General features: G+C 38.8%; 1 protein-coding gene across 14 annotated transcripts in view; it reads right to left on the reverse strand.

Annotated features, from left to right (window-relative positions):
* Positions 1 to 20,868, reverse strand: part of LOC128855676 (mucin-2) — a 261,729-nt gene that overhangs the window by 121,205 nt on the left and 119,656 nt on the right. For 5 of the 14 annotated variants that reach the window (XM_054090776.1, XM_054090778.1, XM_054090777.1 and 2 more), the window contains exon 2: positions 20,403 to 20,787. The exons of the other annotated variants lie outside the window; for them this stretch is intronic. The gene's annotated coding sequence lies outside the window, so the exon portion shown is untranslated. The remainder of the gene's footprint in view (positions 1 to 20,402; positions 20,788 to 20,868) is intronic. 14 annotated transcript variants of the gene reach the window in all.

A 20,868-nucleotide genomic window follows, 5' to 3' on the forward strand; every position in this document is an offset into this window, starting at 1 on the left:
CCGTACAGGCTCAAGGCGGCCATTTGAGAGATATCATATTCAAAAAGTGATGCCAACAAATCTACTTGAACGAAATAAAATGATTATTATCGTCAACATCAAAAAAATTGTGTTTTTCTTTGATTTAAAAAAACACACATGGGCCCGTCGAATATGGGCAACCCGGTAGAGGAATTCGGTAAGCAAACAGTGCTAAAGCAGCTCTCAGAGTAAGAGAAATCGGCCTACTCAGAACGACCCAGAGAGGACACTCCTCAATTTTAGAAAAATTCCCCTGCATTCCTGAATAAATCCTTCGTCACAGTAGGAAGTAGGAATGGAATAACGGGCTTATTGTTAAGGAAAATGATATAAACATCTATACACACAGCTCAAAACTAGACAACAAAGTAGGTGGAGGGGTTTACTCCAATAAACTTGAAGTTAGCCAAACATTTCGCCTACCTGATCATTGCAGTGTATTTTAGGCGGAAGTCACTGCCATAAAAAACGAGAGTATCATCCACAAATGAAGTCTTCATATACTCGGGCAGTCTAGCGGCAATAAAAGCGCTTGAATCTAAAACACACTCGTCAAAAACAGTTTTAGATTGTCTTAAACTTCTAAATAACGTATCTAAGTGCTACAAAGTGCACCTTATCTGGGTGCCAGACGACAGGAATATAGCAGGGAACTGCAAGGCAGATGAACTTGCTCGAACCGGTACAACGCTCGAACTCCAACCGGATAAAACGCTGATACCTATGCCCAGAGCCACTTGTAAATTACTTATAGATAGGGAAACCATCGACAAGGTAAATACAAGTTGGCAAAACCTCACAACATGCGAACTAAGCAGACATACATGGCCGAACTGGAACAGCGGTCGATCGAAAATCTTGTTAAGATTTAACAGAGAAGCTATAAGAAAAATGATAGGGGTATTAACTGGTCCCCCCTAGAAGGTTAGAACCCCCGTTCTTCGATTTCTGTAGAAGACAGCTAATACAGAAGAAGAGGTAACAGTCAGACACCTTTTATGTGAGTGTGAAAGCTAAGCTATGAGGAGGCTCCGCACTCTTGACATGGCATTTTTAATTGATGTAGCGGACATAGCGCATCTAAAATTAACGAAGCGCTGATCATTTATTAAAGCTACCGGTCGGTTTGAAAAGGAACCCATAGGGTAAGGATAAGCTCCAGTGGTATCACAATGGACCTACGAAAAGTCTAAGTGTGTCGTTACGACAACCACCCAACCTATGTACCTATTGAGATCGAATAAAGACCACGCCCACTTTTTATATGTAAGTTGAAATTAAATTTCCCTCAATCGCCCTGATGCCACAAACCTTAACCGTCATTGTATTTTACCAAAATGCGTGGTTCGAGCTGAATTTAGGCCTCCTTATTTGTTTTATTTATAACTAGCAACCCGCCCAGCTTCGCACGGGTATAAAATATATACCCTATGTCACTCACTGAAAAAATGATTAAAATCGATCCAGTAGTTTTGGCTTATTCATTATTGCCCGTGGCCCGCACGCGTTAAATTTGGAGTAAAACAATTCCCCTTTCTTTATAGCATGAAGATTTCCTGCTATCTTTGGGATATCTAAATTCATACCCTACATTTTTGCATATTAACTTTTTGCATTTTTACATATGTATTTATTTTATTTTTACAACAATTACTATATTACAGAATGTCTTTATATACAACGTTCATAGCCTTCTTGTCATTAGACAATACAAACATGTTTTCTCTAGAGGTTACTCTTGAAAGAGCGACATACGGCCAGTCAACACTCAAATCTAAGCCTGCAATGTTGAAGGTTTGACCCTGAGATTTATTAATGGTCATTGCAAAAGATGTCTTTACCGGAAATTGTAAGCGTTTAAATTGGAATGGTAGATCCGATGGTATCAGAGGGATTCGGGGAATCAATACATCTTCTCCGGTACCACATCCTGTGAGTATTGTGCACTCTATTATGAAAGTTTTCAATGATTTTACCAGCAAACGCGTGCCATTGCAAAGTTTAGGTGGATTTAGGTTTCTTAATAAAATAACAGGACAACCTATTTTCAGCTCCATTTTGTGAGGAGGGAGTCCAGACGGTTTCAAATAATTTAGAAATTCTGTAGGAAATTGAACAGCTTCTTCCAAATCGAGAACAGTATCGACCGAGTAGTATATTTTCGTCGGCGCATCAATCTTTGAAATAATCAAGTTATTTACTTTATCTACTTGTTCGTTAGTTGGTGACAGAATAGCTCTTTCTTTAAACCAAGATATTGTCTTATAACTTATGTTATCAATGTCTGAATAGACATTGTTGACTAACTCTTGGATGTTGTCTATCAAAACACAAAGGTTTTCTAGGTTAATCCTTCCCTCACTTTGTGTTAATTCTCCATTGCCAACTTTTAGCAGCATCTCTGGAAATAGCCTGTTCTCACGTGAAGATGACGAAATCCTCATATTAGTTTTAAGCTCTAATTTATGGACATACGACTAAAGGTGGGACCTTTTTAGCGAAGCATTTATTTCGTCAGCACGTGTTCCTCGAGTCACAACTGGTAGGATTTGACGGAAATCTCCTGAGAACAGAATTGTACATCCACCCATAGGTGCATTTTTGTTGCGCAAATCGCGCATTGTCCTATCCAGTGCTTCCACAGACGTCTTGTTTGACATGGTAGCTTCGTCCCAGACTATTAATGAGCAGTCACGCATCAATTTTCCTGTATTGCTCTGTCTAGAAACACTACAGACGCTGTTATCATCATCGGTGGCGATTTTCAGCGGGTGCTTCATTGTAGAGTGTGTGGTTCGGCCTCTTTCCAAAAGAGTAGCGGCAATGCCGGATGACGCAACAGCTAACGCAATTTTTCCGGTAGATCTCAATTACTAATTACTGTTGTAATATCTTGAAAAATATTGTTTTTAATTATATGCTGTAAAGAGCCATATACATAGATCTATATGAAAACAACAATGTATTTAAGGTATTTAATTGGATAAGGATTAATGTTGTACCCATTTGTTGAAATCGCTTCGAAAATAAGCTATTAGTTGTCGTAAAAAGTAAATGACAAAAAATGTTACTGTATGGAATTGATAGCAAACTAAACGCGCTCCGAATCAATAAAAACTATTCAAAAACTGTATTTTAATTACACATAGTAGAAAAAGTCTGCGTTCACCTATGCAAATATTTTTTGCATTAGAAAAAGTTCAAAACAATAAATATTTCAGAAATTTTTTTTAATGAGTTTTATTAAGTTCACTTAAACGTAACTATCACACATATTTCGCTACCAATAACAAAATCAAATTTAAAATGAGATCACACAAAATTAAAAAGGCCATTCAAACTAAACGGAAAAAGTTTGCGTTCACTTCAATAATAATAAAATAAAAGGCTTAAGATCATAGAAATGTTTTAAAATTAATAGCTAGTTGGATATCCCCGGCTTTTTATGACTTCTAGGAGGCGTCTTTTCATTGATCCAACTAGGTTGGCTGTTATTTCTGGACTTATGGGTACCCATTCCTCTTTAAGCGCGTTCTTAAGCATTTCCTTGCTAGTTATTGTACGCTCTCGTTTTTTTTTTTCTAGAACGTCCCATAAGTGCTCAATGGGGTTAAGGTCAGGTGATTGTGGGGGTGTGCGAAGTTGTTTTGGAACATTATACAACAACCACAACCTAACAATCTCTGCTGTGTGTTTCGGGTCGTTGTCCTGTTGGAAAACAAATCTTTCACCGAGTCCCAGTTTGATTGCACTTTCTCACAAATTCGTTTTTAAAATATCGAGATAATCATGTCTGTTCATTATCGACTCAAAAAACTGCATATTTCCAACGCCCGAACTAGCCATACACCCCCATATCATGGCACCTCCTCCCCCATGCTTTACCGTAGGTACCAGATTTTGCTTTCCAAGTGCCGTTCCGTTTTTCCTCCAAATAATTTTACGACTTTTTATCCCGAAAATGCAAAACTTGCCCTCATCTGAAAAAATCACACTATTCCAAAACTCAGGTGGCTTGTTTACGTATTCCTTGGCGAAAGCCATCCGCTTAAGTCGATTTACTCGCGATATGAAGGGTTTTTTTCGGGCCGCTCTGCCGTGAAATCCGATTCTTTTTCGAATTTTTCTTACTGTATCTGGATGTACTTTCTTTTGGTATTTTACTTCTATGTCTTTTGAAATTCGGCTTGCTGTTAGTCGTGGATTAGAATTCACAAGAATAGTTATGTTGCGTTCTTCTCTTTCCGTCAGTTTTTTTGGACGCCCAGAACGAGGCTTAGACTCCAAACAATTCGTTTGCTTGAAGTTGTTTATCACTCTTTGGACCGAGGAGTATTGCCTCCCAGCAATTTTCGCGATTTCCCGATAGCTCATACTATTTTGCCACAAGCTTACAATGATTTTCCTTTCACCAATATCTATTTCTTTTCGCCTTTGGTCCATAGTAACAAAAAATGTATTTCTAATATCAATTTTTCCCTCTTTAGATTTGTTCTTAACCGCGTCAACTACATGAATGATTTAAAATTTAATTTAACGTAATTGCCATGCAAATAATCGTCACTATTCGAAATGAACGCACACTTTTTCTGCTTAGCCTATTTAAGTAACTGTACTACAATCCCGTTATCTGAACACGACGCAGCTCAAACTCCAAAAAATTTTGTTCATAACATCTATGAATAATTTTCTTTGAAATAAGTGAAAAGAAATAACTGAGAGTTTTAAGATAAACACGTTAAATTATTTTAATACTTTATAACAATGGGTGAACGCAGACTTTTTCTACCATGTATATGTGCGATTTACTAATATAGAACCTGAAAATAGAGTTTTATTTCGCTGTAAAATTGTATGTACATATAATTACATGGAATTCAGTACATACATAGATACATATGTACATATGTCCGAAATGAAATAATGCGAGCGATTCGTAAATACATACATACATACGTTACCATACGATGTAATTCAACATTAATGAGGTGTGGTGAGATTATCGCTTAACGCCTATTGCTTCATTCGGTTGACAGCGAACACACACACAAACAGCTTTTTTTGGAAAAAGAGCTGCTTTTGTTTAAACAATTTTGGTTAAATAACAAATAAATCAATTTTTTTTTTTGATGCAGAACGAAAGTAAATATTTCAAAGTTAAACTTCAAGAAAGTTTCATTTTAATTGGTTGATTCGTTTATGATTTATGGCCGTGAAAACAAAAAAATTATGTTTTTTTGCCACATTTTGACCGATTGCCACGCCCCCTTTATATATTTCTTCACATTATACAGATATAAACCTTCCTCTTCAATCAATCTATCAATCTATCAAAACCGCATCAAAAAGCAGACAGAAAAAGCGACTTTGTTTTATAATATGTAGTGATTTTATTTTTAATTTTTTATATAATTTTTTACAAAATTTATGCTTTCTTTCTTTCTTAGTTAAAAATAACGAAAAAGGAATTTGCACGCGTAAAGTGGCTCACCCTTGGGTTTATTTTTATTTATTTATTTTATTTTTTTGCAACTGTCTGTCAAATTGTTGAGAACACCCACAGGCGACTTTCAGTCAAACCCCTATGAACGTTGATATGTATGCATGTATGTATGTATGTATGTATGTATGTATGTATGTATGTATGTATGTATGTATGTATGTATGTATGTAAGTATGCATGTATTTATTTAAGTATTACCACATTTGCTTACTCCTGCTAATTTTTATCGTATTCTAGTCAAGTTCATTTACGCTTGACGCCAACAACAACAAGCCAGCCGAGCAAAATAGTACAGTACAGTGCATCAGCACAGCAGCCATCGCTAATCTCGCGCAACATTTTCAATAATTATTTTGGCAAAACACGATTTATTCCCGTCGCTGCTGCACTTTTGCAAGTTGCAGTCGCTTGTTGGTATGTCTGTCTCTTGATCTGCCTGTCTGTCAATCATTTGCAAGAAGAGTAACAACGCGAAAATTCTTCGTAGTCACTTGGCGTTGATGGCGTCGTTGTTGTTGTTGGTCTTATTGTTGGTGTTGTTGTTGTTGTTGTTGTTGTTGTTGTTCTTATTATTATTGTTGTTGTTCTTATTGTTGGTGATGTTGTTGTTGTTGTTGTTGTTCTTATTGTTGTTGCTGTTCTTATTATTGTTGTTGTTCTTATTGTTGTTGTTGTTCTTATTGTTGTTGTTCTTATTGTTGTTGTTCTTCTTCTTCTTATTGCTGTTGTTGCCGCAGTTGTTTGTCGCACAAATTATTTTCTTTCCACTTCCCAAACTTTTCATTGTCTTATTTTTTCTGTCAATTCGATTTCGTTTAATTTTCGCTTGCCTTCTGCTTCACAGTGTCGGTCTCTTCAATGCTTTTTAGTGCATTTGCATTGACATTTCGGCAGTGGAAACGTAAAGAGAAAAATGTGTGTATGTATGTAAGTACATTAGGGCTTTGCCATTTCCTTGGAGTTGGAGATGTAAATGACTCAGTTGAAATTTTCGAAGTTTTTAGCGATATTTTTAAGGAAAATCACACAGAACTGACTGGTCACTTAAATAAGACTATCAAAAAGTGGGAATATTCACATTTTAATATTTCATAATTTTGGTGCACCCTGTCAATTTTCAACTCCTGTCATGCCTCCCTACAGAATTGAGATTGGATATAAATTTTTAATATTTTGGTGTTACCTTCCGGGCAGTTTTTACTAATCTAAAATCTTTTTACCGCCAACCATTTCTCCAAGTTGGGAAGCAAATAGTATTCCGAGTGGCCGGAGGCAGCCAAGTCTGGAGAATGGAGAAGATATCAAATCAGTTGCAACCCCATTTTCATTAATTTTTCGGAATGCGTGCAACACGGCAGATCCAAAATGGATGAGCTCTGCGAAAATAGACAGCTCACAAGGGAATAGAGGGATATGAGAGAGTTGACAAGCTTGCTAAGGCAGGCACTCGCTTGCCTAGGATGAGTACGTCGAACATATATCGCTCACTCTCAGTTTTGAAGACGAAACTAGACGAGAAAACAACTTTGGAAGTACAGCCTATATGAGAAGCCTCGACCTCCCAGAGGATTGCCAAAATAAAGCCACGAACTTGCAACATGAAAACAACGAACTTTATTTCTATTTTATCACTCCCAAGAGAGGAACGTAAAATATTGGTTGGAGTACTGACGAGATATTGTCTCATTACATATCACGCAGCTAAAATGGGAATGATGCGTGTAACTTATGCTAAGAAGAAAGAGATACGTCAAAATACCTCCTTTGCCACTGCCCTGCTCTAAGCAGAACTTGTAACAACTTCCTGGGATCGGTATACTTTTCCGCTCTGAAGGATATTACTGGCAAAAGTTTAAACTCATTATTAAAACTCGCCAAGACGTGTATCACGAACTATGTGTAACACGACTTCAACAACACTGATAACACTACGGGCCCTTGTGGTTTATGTGAGATCTATTTAGATCAGCCAGACCAACTGCTGAGGCGTGAGCTGGTGTGTTGTTGTGATGGGAAACGAAAATCACTCGACTTTCGCGAATCAAACGAATGCCAAACACAAAACAATGGACCGGCCTGGCTGAAGCTTGATGTGTGTTCTTCTAAGAGGTGCTACATACATATTATACTAACTAAACACAACCTCGATAAGCGCCAATGATGCCATCTCTCTGACTTTGCACGGACTTTTCAATCGACCTTCGTAGTTCACGTGTCTTCCTACTGCTAAAGCTACTTTAACTCTGTCAATGACTTCCAAAGACTGCAAACCACTCCTAAATGTCAGAGGGACAAAACGTTTGTTTACTTAGCACTATTTGGAGGTTCGTCCGATGATATCAAAGATCGAATAAAGTAAGCTGTGACGGCATTTGGCTCGCAATTGGCAATTCGAAACTCATCCCACATTTCACTTCTCACAAAACTCCGAATTTTTAACTCCAACGGAAAGTCGATTTTACTATATGTATGTTTGTGAAACGTGGAATGCGATGTTTTTGTAAACAGATGCCTTCGAAAAATTCTCAAAATATTCTGGCCAAATATTATATTATGTCGAATGCTGATTTATGGGCCAGAACCCAGCAGAAGCCAACACAATTAGAGATCCGAAAGAGAATATGGGGATGGATAGGCCATGTTCTACGCAGAGGAAATGGTGACTTAACAAGAGCCGCCATTGACTGGAACCCCCCAAGGAAGCCGCAAACGTGGAAGACTAGCGAATACCTGGAGACGACTGCTGGAGTCAGAAACCCGTGCCATGCAGCTTAGCTGCAATGAAGTTAAGAGATTGGCGCATAAGCCCGAATAGAAGAAGTTCGTTATGGCCATATGTTCCACACTGCAACTCTAGGAATTTATGATGACTTGGAGTCCTTATAAACTTATAATTGCTAAGTTTCAGTCAAATTGCTTCATTATCCTCTGAGATATCGATGGATACAGAAATCAGTCGGATGGCAAACATCAACTCTGTTTAGAGAAAATTGAGTTCGTGGCAAGATCAAGTTGACTACTAAGCACGTCAACTATTAACGGGGACTCTTATTCACGCAAAACAACAACTCACAGATGCAAGCAAACCAAATAATCTATAGACAACAATCAGCGCTTAAGATGATTGATAGAGGCGACGTCGAAAAACTTGCTCTGGAGGATGCAAGTGCGAAAAAAAAGAAAAAAAGAAATAAATGGTTACCCAAAATATTTACGACCATTCTGAACATCTTCTACAATCAAACTGGCATATCTATGGACAGCGCTAGGTGGATGCCGAGAATGCTCGTTCTACTTCAGAAGACCCAGAGCGTTAAGTGTTCAGCCGAATTTATCAATGCGAGCAGCGAGAGCAGAAAATAGTACCTTAAACGAACTGACACTGTAACAAAAATTTGGGTTCTTCTATATGTATGAGTCTGATTCGAAGCATTCGTTGAGACGAAAAAAAGTTAAAAAGACATTTAAGGTGCAACAAACGTCTGAAAAAGAAGAAGAATGCACCGTTTTGAGATTCAGCAAATATTTTCTTCTTACAGTAAACATTTTATTGATCGATATACTATAAGAAATCACTTGATCGGACATCCGATTATAGTGGAGCGGAGCAAAAATAAAAAACATACCATATCGGTGATTTGAAAGTTTACGTCACAATTTTTTCAGTGGAGATCACAGTTCCCACGTTTTGCACATTCTTGTGGTAAATCGGCCTAAGAAACTGTGAGATGCTTACATTTTAGACATAAGGTTTGTTCGGCAATTCTATGTAAAAAATAACGCGGATCATTTTTGTGGAACATTTTAACCCTCTAACTCCTCAATGGATGGGTTTTTTGTCTCTTTTTTGGAAAAGGGCAAAAACTAATCAAAATTGATGGGTGTAATGGTTAAAATTCTACTAAAAGTTTCTTCGTGCAACAAAGTTCAAAATTCAATGCACTACACCAGAAACTAGTAAAAACAGAAAATGTGTACAAGTTGGCGCAAAATTAATCACCCTATCGGAAGATTTATAATTTTAGCAAATGCCATCGTATGTCAATCACATTTGATACTTATATTATATCAGATGAGATTTCTTCTACACCCGAATAGATTACAGTGGAAAGAATAGCAAGACAGGATAGATATATACATGGCAAGACTGGAAAATTTGGTTTGAAGTCACTCTTCCGCGAATCTTTCGGATTTATTGATGAATCTTAGAGGTCCAGAAAAAGAAGAACTTTATCTATACATAGAACATCTTAACCCAACAGCCTAAGACTGATTCTAGAAAACGCCGAACAATTACAAAGAAAATGCTCTGAAGTGTTTTCATTCTCACGGCAGGAGAGGCATATTGGGTCGGCAGTGATTCCCATAGAAACCAAATGCTGACCATAGGCGTTGTGCGCTGTGATTACGCCCACCAGTACTCTCAAGTCTGTCCCACTAAGTTTTAGGAGACACTTCGCTAATTTCCTGTTTGGTTCTTTCACAAAGCACTTGGCTACTTTTGAGGAACCTAACTCAGACCAACGATTTCTATGCGTAGACCTCATGAAGTCGTCAATCCTTAGCTGAATCGATGCAGAATTGACACCTAGAAAGCGTTCAGGGCCTAGTGATACTTGAGAACTAAACAGCTGCAGTGTACAAACAGTCAAGCAATGAAGCGCTTTAAGGTTAAAATAAAGATATCCGTTACACAAAATCATTTTTTCTATTTAGTAAAAAGGTTATCCAAAAACAAAATTAGCTGCTTTATGTTGGATGATATATATATCATCATCATCATAGCAACTCCAGCTCGAGGTGACCCAGTGCTTCTCTCACAATCGCGCTACATACGACTCGGTTCATTGCCTCGCTTCTCCTAGCATTTATAAGGCGCAGATCTGCTGCAACATCGTCTGCCCATCTTCTTGGCGGTCTTCAACGCTTTTTATTGCCACCAATAATAAGAGAGTTGAAGGTCTTCTTCGTAATTCTGCTGTCGTCCATCCTGAGAGATGGCCAATCCATCTCAGCCGTTGAGCTTTAACAAAACGCACCGTGTTGTGACCTGATATCAGCTGTTCGATCTCATTATTTTATCTGATTCTGTAAGATCCATCAGCTTCCGTCACTGGTCCAAATATCCTTCCTAGGATTTTATGCTCAAAGCGGAAAAGGTAGTTCTTTATCTTAGATATCAGCACCCTGTTGCACATCTGTTGCTACTGATCTGATTAGCGTCCTGCAGGTTTGTAGCCTCGATAGGAATTTATTTTTAAGAAGTTTTTTCAGTTCTTTTAGCATCTTGTAAATTACCATTCACGCCGATTAGGGAGACTGCAGCTTTGCTAAGGTTTTCACCCAGGTATTTAAAACTCTCCACTTTGTGAAAACTATATAGACCCACGTCCAGGTTGCCATATCGTGTGGCGCTTAAAGGCCTAACGAGATATTTTGTCTTATCGACATTAACTTCAAGGCCGACTACCTTTGCTTTAGTTTTAGCTCTAGCGTACAGTCATCGAGTGCGCCTTGGTTTCTCTCAACGATAGGAAGGTCGTCAGCACAGCCGCAGGTCTGGACATTTTTCATCCTCATTGGTAGCTCCAGGGTTAATATCTCGCTGATTTTGTATACAGGGTTGCCCATATTCGACGGACCCGACGGATTTAGATGACTCTTTGGACCCATTCCAATCAACGAGGCTTGTCCGCAGGCCACAATCGTTGCGTCAATTGAAACTTATACGGGAATAAATGCAAATCAATGCGGATAATTCGTTGTAAAGTGGTCCGAGCAATGCCCAACTGCTGAGAACGGCGATTTTGGGATGTCCTTGGCGACGCCTTGGTCGGTTTTGATTTGGGCTCTTTGGATTAGAAAGAGCATCAGCAGTCGAAAACCTTTCGTACAAACGTTTAATGGTGTTCTTAGAATGCGCACTTTTGACATTGTCTAAATTTTTATACGCACGTTGAGTTTTCACAATTGACTTCTTTTGTTGAATGTAAATTTCAACAATTTGGGAGCGCTCGCGTGGCGTGTACTGTTCCATGGTAAGAATCTGCTTGGACTGACGCTTCCAACGCGGTATGTCATTAAGCGATCCTGACGTCTCTGTCAAAAGATACAGGGTTGCCAGATGGGTCCGTCGAATAGTGGCAAGCCTGTATTTATATGTAATTGGCGCTTACAACCTTTGTTGCTTGGTGAACCGAGCTCCCCACACCACTATTTGTGGCATGTGTCTTAATGTTTTTCCACAAATCGGAAACCTACAGTTTTATGCCACCTCCGATTGGCAGAACCTTTTCTATGAGAAGCTTTTTCATGGCAGAAATACACTCGGAGGTTTGCCATTACTCACCGGAGAGCGACCGGTATTAGAAAAAACTTTTTCTAGCTTTTGGTGTTTTATGCTTGGAGTTTCGAAAACCGAAGACGCATGATAAGGAAGAAGAAGAAATTAAGAAGAAGAAATTCAAAATCATATTTAATTTCAAACAGATTCCTCTTCAACCCGCAAAATTTCCGACCTCACCCCGCAAATATATAATATTTATTTCCAAACAAAAATTTACTAATATTTATGTGATGAATGATGCTTAAGGACCTAAAAAATGTCATAACCAAAATCGATTATAATTTTTCAAAGACTTCTAAAAACCATTTTAAAACACATAAACTGCATGAATTTTATTTTCATGCCACACACATCGCATGTTTGGGTGAGCCAATAAAATTTTCAATTATAGGGAAATGTGACCGTCACCCTAATGCACATACATATTTACGTTTGTAGGAATACAATAAATTCCTTACAACACAAAAGACTGTTTCCTGCCGCCAATATTTTTTCAAAATATCAAAATTATTTTTCCCGATGAGGTGTTGATGGGCGACGGGCGCGCTAACCGAGGTCGTTACACCGATTGTTGCACATCTCGCGCGGCAATGTGTAAGTGAGAGAATACTTTTGAACAATAAATGTAAAAAATATGCATACACGGACATAAATATGTGCATACATATGAACAATATTTGGACGAGAAATCAAAATGACAAAGCGGCACGTCGGGTACTTGAAAATTCTTTAGGACAAGAAGAGCACAAACTCAACTAATTGGACTATGAATTATTTGCTCGACTAGTAATTTAACGTTTAAAATACTAAATTTAATATAAATACGTACATATGTCCATAGGCACACAATTATATGCAAGTGTATATGTAATACAGAGAACTTTGAAACAATAATGCGGAATTTAAAAGTTATTGTTTTCTGTTTTTTGCCGCAATACGAAAAATCATGCACATTTATGAGAGAAGCCTGTCTGCCGAAAACTCTTTAGGTTATTTTCCATTTGATTTTCCTCAAAGGCAAAACAACAGCAAATTTGCATATACATAAGGAAATTCAAAATCTAAGAAAGCAAAGCTTTGGAGCTCTTAAGCTGGTGACTAATGAGATTCAGAAATTCGCGTGACGAGTTGGGATCATTTCAGAGTGGATATTTTCAACGCCATTCTTAATAATGGCGACGAAAAAATTTTAAAACAAACGTCACTTTCCGATATTTAAAACATTTAAGTACAAAACTCAGTGCAATTTTACGAAATTGAATTTATAACACATGGGCTGAAAAGACATGGGGCTAACACATAGACGCCGCCGTAGCCGAATGGGTTGGTGCGTGACTACCATTCACAATTCACAGAGAGAACGTCGGTTCGAATCTCGGTGAAACATCAAAATTAAGAAAAACATTTTTCTAATAGCGGTCACACCTCGACAGGCAATGGCAAACCTCCGAGTGTATTTCTGCCATGAAAACGCTCCTCATACAAATATCTGCCTTCAAAATCTGACTTTTCTTGCTCCCTGAAAATATTTTTGGGAAGCTCCAGGTAAGCTGTAAGATTTAACGCATCAAAAAGATGGGAGGATAAAAGATTTCAGATTGCTAGATAAATGTTCCGGGACGTTCAAGTGATCAGGCCCTTATTTTCATGCGTCTAACCAGTGGAAAGAAGATACACTTCTAGGTATTTACTCTATCTGTACAAGCTGCATATGGCTCAAAAATAGACCAAAGAACGTTGGATATGCGTATTTTCAAGAGTGCTCACCCTAAGAGTGCTCTAAGTTTTCAGCTGTAGGCTGATCAACTAAACTGTGGGACAATTTTAAGACAATTTTCATTGCATTTTTGCAATTTGCAATTTTCCGGCGTAGTAAAACTTCAGCTCTAAAATTTAGCACGATTTTTTTTTTTTGTTTTTTTTTTGTGGGTCATTTCAACTTTTCAGCTCCAATACTGTTTTTATACACCCAAATCTGGCAAATAAGAAACAATTCGCTATATTTTATACACAAGCAAAAAACTTTTTTGTGAGCAAAATACATCGTAAATATTTTTTTGCGTGAAATTATCAAAAAAAAAAAAATCCAATTTTTTAAATTTTTTATCTTTCTCTAAAACAACAAATACATTCAAAAATTATTGACACAGTCTTTAGCCAAAACATTATCGTTAGTAGTGACTATTTACCCTAATAATCAAGCAGCTATAAAATCACTTGGCTGCAAAACCTTTTCGAAAATTGAGAACATAAGAATTTTAAATCTAAATGGACTGACCTGTAAAAACTCCCTACTAACAGTAGGTAACTACGTAGCAGATGATTTGCCAAGAAAAAGAAACTACTGGTCCGATATGAAACCTTTTCTTGATTCAAAACAAAAACGTCCTCGAACAGGCAAATCACAGTTGGTCTGCAGAGTCCATAGGTGAAATAAAAAATCAAATCTGCCCTAGATGCGATTACGAAAAATGCTCAAATTGTTGATAAGAGGTGTTATTTTGATATTCAAAGAAAAATGTTTTTTTTTTTAATATAAATGATCGATGTTTAATTCATTATACCGTTAATAGTGGAAAATGACATCAGGCCCTTCTTATGAAATTTTCCACAACCGAATTGCAAAGTGGCTGCCCTATGTCCTCGAAAGCCTCACGAATTCCATCTTTGAGGTCTTGAATCGGCCCTGAGCTGCTGACGTAAACCTTCTCTTTCACGTGGTGACAAAGAAAAAAGTCACCAGGTGTTAAATCACAAAATCTCGGTGGCCAATTGTGATTACCTCTTCGAGAGATAACACGGTCCGGAAACTTTTCCCGTAAAAGATCAATGGTTTCGTTGCTTATGTGGTACGTGACGCCATCTTGTTGAAAATAAACGTTGTCCATTGATCAATATCACCCAATTCCGGCCATAAAAAATCGTTAATCATCTCTTGATAGCGCAATCCATTCCAACTCAAAGGGGAGGAAAACCGTTACCATAAACATTTCTTGAATCTCTTTGACACCAGAACTTACAAGTATTGCAGTATCTTAGCTTTGCTAAAAGTGTTCACCAGTGCAGGTCTAGCGTTTGTTTATGAATTGTGCTTAACAGGAAGTACCTTTAAACGAAACATCCTAAAAATAATTGTAGGTACTTTTTTCCATCCATTGTAAACATCCAGTACCGGCACCTGAACGTTTTTTTTTTTGAGGTCATATCAGAAATTCTATTAGGTTTTCGTTTTTCATTTCTCCTCTTTCTTGTTTCCAAATATAAAGAAATGGCACGATGGTAATATGCTGAAGTCGAATGGAGTATAAAGCCTATTTCGAAAACTTCGAAAAATCATATTATTTGCAGGGTATCACAAAAATTGCAGAAACGCTGCGGGAAGTTAACAGACTAAAATTCAATCTTCACCCTACCAAATATTAACGGGCAAACCTCGCTCACTTTCACCTAGTGCAAAGTACTTAGCGGTAATTTTGAACTCCAAACTTAGTTGGAAATTAAACGTCGAAGAACGGGTAAGTAAAGCTGAAATTGCTTTAAATGCCTGTAAACGTATGCTTGGAAGAAGATGGGGTCTTCAACCTAAGCATACATTATGGCTGTATAAGGCGGTTATAGGACCTATTTTATCGCATGGTTCGGTAGTTTGGTCGAAAGCTCTAGGGAGAGAGTACAATTCCAAATAACTCGGCAGAATACAAAGATCAGCCTGTGCAATTATGGACGGTGCAATCAGATCATGTCCTAGGGAGGCTCTCAATGTACTGACACACGTAATTCCAAGAGACCTACATATAAAGAAGACGGCAACCATGAGTGCATTTAGATTATATGAAGCGGGTTGCTGGAAAGTGGCCAGTCTATTATTGCGACAAACTCAGTTAACCTCGGTGAGGACTGACTACATCGCCTCGACGGTAACATTCAATAGGAATTTTCCGACTCTCTTTCAATCTAAGGAGAAATGGAATAAGGGATTCTCACTAAACAAGTTCGGCACTAAAATGGAATGTGGTGTTGGAGCTGGTATATATTCTCATAGACTGAGAATTGAAAAATCTGTACGTCTCCCTAATACCAGCAGTGCCTTCCAGGCGGAAGTACTGGCAATTGGGGAAGCTTGTAGGTTCTGGGGATCTGCGATTACCTCTTTTTAGGGCAATATCGCTATTATCTCGGATAGCCAGGCTGTAATCCAGGCACTGGATTCGGCGACAACAACCTCTAAACTGGTGGAACAAAGCAGGACTACCCCTACCACCTTGAGCGAAAACCATAAAGTTACCTTAATCTGGGTCACGGGACATTGGAGCATCGAAGGTAATGAAAAAGCGCACGAACTGGCAAGAAGGGGATTTGTCATGAATAACGCTCTGGCAGAATCGGTATTCACACCATTCGATGCAGTCAAGAGTGCAATTCCCCTAAAATACCTCCGTATCGCAGATTGTAGATGGAGAGACCGAACGAAATGCAAAATTAGCAGAACGTTATGGCGCACATACAACCTCAAACAATCGTCAATATTGTTAAACATGAAACGACGGGACGCCTGGTCACTATCGGCAGTCATAACTGGCTTTTGGTCTATCGGAGAACAAGCAGCCAAAATGGGCTGCTATGGGACAACACATAGTGTCACAGTTGTAAACAACCGTAGAAAAAGGAAACAATCTTCCACTTCCTCTGTGAATGACCTGCTTTAAGGAAGGAGAGAATGCCAACCCTGGGCAAACCACTGTTCGAGAGCCTCGAACAACTGTCTGGATGTCAACCACCTAATAAGGACTGGAAAAGACAAAGCATATGCCAGGCTCGAGCAAATGCCCGTTGACAAAAGAACATGCCAAGACAAGATAAGATATGATTATACTTCAAGCAAGTATGCACAGGAGTAAAAATGTAGACCTGCTAATGGAGCAGATGGTCTTAGAAAAAGGAGTTCAAGCAGTCGTGATAAGCGAACAATACGCTCAATCCGAGAAAGCTTGGATCGAAGACGAGTCGGTAATAACCGCAAAAGGATCAGGCGATAGTTTCGTCTACGTTCGAAACAGCCAATTCACAATGATAAGCTGTTATCTTTCATCGAACGACAATACAGATGAATTCAACCGAAAACTGGAAAGTATTGAAGACAAAGCCCTTAGTTTAGAGGGACGATTAATAGTAGCAGGAGACTTGAACTCAAAAGCAACCGAATGGGGCTCGGCGACAACGAACTCAAGAGGTAGACGAGTGCTGGGCATGGCAGCCAGACTAGGTTTAGTGGTACTCAACACAGGAACGACTACGTACCGAAAGCCAGGTTGCGAAGGCACAACACCCGACATAACCCTAGCATCGGAAAGCATAGTCACCTTTACTAAAGACTGGAGAGTCCTGGAAGATTACAATGGGAGTGACCATCAATACATCACGTTTTGCATTGAAATGGAAAACCAAAGAGTGCGTGAAAATCGAAATAAAAGTACACGCAAATGGAAAATTAACAAGCTAAACCCAGCGACGCTCCTTGCAACTATTGACGAAAATAAAACGACGATTTGTACGAATAGTACAGCAAAAACACTAGTCAAGACAACAATGCAATGCATTACGATAGGTTGCAATGGATCTATGCCTAAAATAGATAAGAACAAAGAAAGAAATGCTGCATAAGCATAGAAAGTATACTGGAGCCAAAAGATTAGACCCGGCGATAACGGAATCCGAAGAATACAAAAAGAGCAGAAAAGAATTGAGGAAAGCTATAAGCTAAAGCAAAAAAAACAAACAAATGGGAAGAGCTACGAAACGATCTAACAATAACCCATTGGGAGCTACAAAATCGTTATGAAAAAGCTAGGAGCCAAATCCCCTGCTGCTGATATGGAAACCGAAAAGGTAAGCAAAATAGTCGACACACTCTTCCCAACACACTGTGCTGAGAGGGAAGAACTCGAGCATGAAGCAACGGAACCTGTCCCATTCACAAAAGAAGAACTTGTGGATGCTGCAAAAGCAAAGAAATGCAATAAAGCGCCAGGACCCGATAGCATAGTTGCAGAAATATTGAAACTATTGGCAATCGAACGCCCTCCTTTGCTGCTAAACATGTACAACGCATGCCTAAAAGAAGGAATTTTTCCAGAAATATGGAAAAAATACAAAAACTAGTACTAATCAGTAAGGGAAAGGGAGACCCAACATTAGCGTCCGCTTTTAGACCGTTATGTATGCTGGATAGCGCAGGAAAAGTCTTTGAGAAACTGATAAAGCATAGGCTTAGCGAAGCCGTAAAGTACAGTGGCGGCCTCTCTGACAGGCAGCATGGTTTTAGAAGTGGCAGATCTACCTTAGGAGCCATCCAAGATGTAATAGCTAGTGTAGAACATGCCCAGGTAGGTAATCGATACTCCAAACGCTTAGTATTAATAGCCCCTCTCAATATTTGAAATGCTTTCAACAGTTTAAGTTGGAACGACGTAATTGAAGCTTCAAAGATAAAATTCAAGATCCCGAATAATCCATTGAAGATTATTCGTAGCTATCTAAGCAATCGCGTGCTTTTATACGAAGCGCGAGAAGGGTGTAAGACTAAACAAATAACAGCAGGTGCGGCCCAAGGATGAATACTCGGATCTGAACTCTGGAATATAAGCTACGATGAAATCCTTTGAATAGAGATGCCCGACGATGTTAATTTAGTGGGATACGCAGATGACATTGCAGCTGTAATAATCGCCCGAAACACTGACGAAGCTAAAAGAAAGTTAAATCAGGTGATGACCGGAGTTCAGACATGGCTAGAAGACCATGGATTAAAGCTGGCCACAGAGAAAACAGAGCTTATCCTTCTAATGAACAGACGTATTCGATTAGAAGTAGACATGCAAGTACTCGATGCCACTTTATCGACAAAAAGAGTGGTCAAGTACCTAGGAGTGCAATTAGGCACAAGGCTAACTCATTGGGCGCACATAAATCATGCTGCCACAAGAGCTGCCAAAGTAAGAGGCATGTTAAGTAAGCTCATGGCAAACCTTGGAAGTCCAACGCAGAACAAGCGAAAACTTTTAATGGACACGACGAACTCGATTCTCTTATACGGATGCGAAATATGGGCAGATTCGCTAAGGGTGCAATGCCGGCGGAAAACTCTGCAATCTGTGCAAGGCACCTGCGCTCTCAGAGTGGCTTCGTCATACAAAACAGTATCTGAAGCAGCGGTGTTAGTTATCAGCGGAACCATCCCTATAGATATTCTAGCACAAGAGCGCAAACGAAGATCGGAGACAAAAAACACAGGAATCCCAGTACCACGCTTCTCTGATATTAGAATTTAAATGCTCACACTTTGGCAGGCAAGATGGAACTCTGAACGGTATGGTAGATGGACAGCGAGACTAATCAGATGGACAGCGAGATCAACGAAACTGCATATATGGAGATACTGAGTATGATGATGCGGAGCACACCTGCTTTAAATGCGAGAGGTGGAACGTAGAGAGAACAGGTCTGCAACGAGCTATTGGTGTATTTATTGTGAAGAAATTATCGAGAAAATGATGATAGACGAAGAAAAATGGAATGCCGGCGCAAATCTTGTGGAAAAAAGGAGCGCGAAATGGAAAATTATGCTGAAGAGCATTGGGCATAGGTTTCTCAAAACAGGCAACCCTGGACGCAGGGTGAGTAAGTAAGTGTCCTTCCTAGGACGCCGTCTTGGCCCTCTACCTCGAAGCAATGCGGAAGCAGTCCCGAGGTGGAGGGAAAAATCCAAGAGAAGAGGAGGGATATTTTCAGTGGAATCATCACACACGTAGTAACGACGGTTGCTATATGGTGCGAATTCATTTTTAACCCAACCTCACCGCAAAAAAAAAACAAATCCCGTGGCTTCAAGATCTTTGTGGTTAGCGAAGCATCTGCACTTGCGAATTTGTTTATTTAAACTTAAACAATTTTATTCCAGCTGAATGCCAACCATCCAGTCATTGAGTTATGTGCCGCTAAATCAGTATTTCTTGACATTCAAAGTACTTTCGAGGTGAATTACTAAAATAAAATATCCTCAGAATGCAACTATCAGTCATCCATCCAGTTGATGAAAAATAATCTACAATTTATGAGCGTATATAAACATTTCATGAGCTTTCCGAAGAACTTATACACTTTGAAATTTTATCAAAAATTGTCGGTTAAACTCAACGAGTGGCACTTAATGACTCGAAAAACAAAAAAATAATAATAATGACATCATACAACGAAATACGGCATGAAATCGTGACTTTGAAAGTGATTTTTGTTAACCCCAAATGAATTGTTACAAAAATGTTATCAGAACACCACCGCTGCCAGTTGACGTGTTCGGCACACACACGATGACGCGAAAGGCGCACAGCGCTCACGGACGCACTCGTGCGCGCAGCAGCGGCAGGTAACGATGATGATAGAGGTGATTCGGAATTCATGCAGCGCAGCCAAAATTATAATCAATGATTCATAGCATAAGAATGGATAGGAAATTTCGTACATAAATGTATTTACCGTTTGATATTCGTAGGCGTTGAGTTTTACGAATAAATCCAATTTGATAGCAGCGACGCGTTTTCCACTAAAAAATTGTCCAGGAATCGAGACGTTTACAGCAGAAAGCAGTTTTCATACTGCTCCGTTTTGCAGGTATACTTAAAACGATTAATCTTGAAAAAAATCAACAACTGCTCATCAGGCACTTTACACAAAGACGAATCGATTTTGAATTGTATTGCACTTTTTACTCGTTTTTTTTTTTGGCTTTTTCTTGCTTCTTCTTCTTCTTCTTCAGCTTGTTAGCTTCTTTCAACGAATCGATTTGAATTGGTTTGGTTTGGTTTGGGTTGGACTCGTTTTCGATACTTTCTACTTCAATACACTTTAATTGCCATATTCTCTATATTTCAGATAGTATAAAATTTAACAAGACGTTACGAAAATTTCGTACGCCACTGAAACGCACACACTCACACACACA

Source organism: Anastrepha ludens, chromosome 2 (assembly GCF_028408465.1).
Source record: "Anastrepha ludens isolate Willacy chromosome 2, idAnaLude1.1, whole genome shotgun sequence".
Taxonomy (NCBI): domain Eukaryota; kingdom Metazoa; phylum Arthropoda; class Insecta; order Diptera; family Tephritidae; genus Anastrepha; species Anastrepha ludens.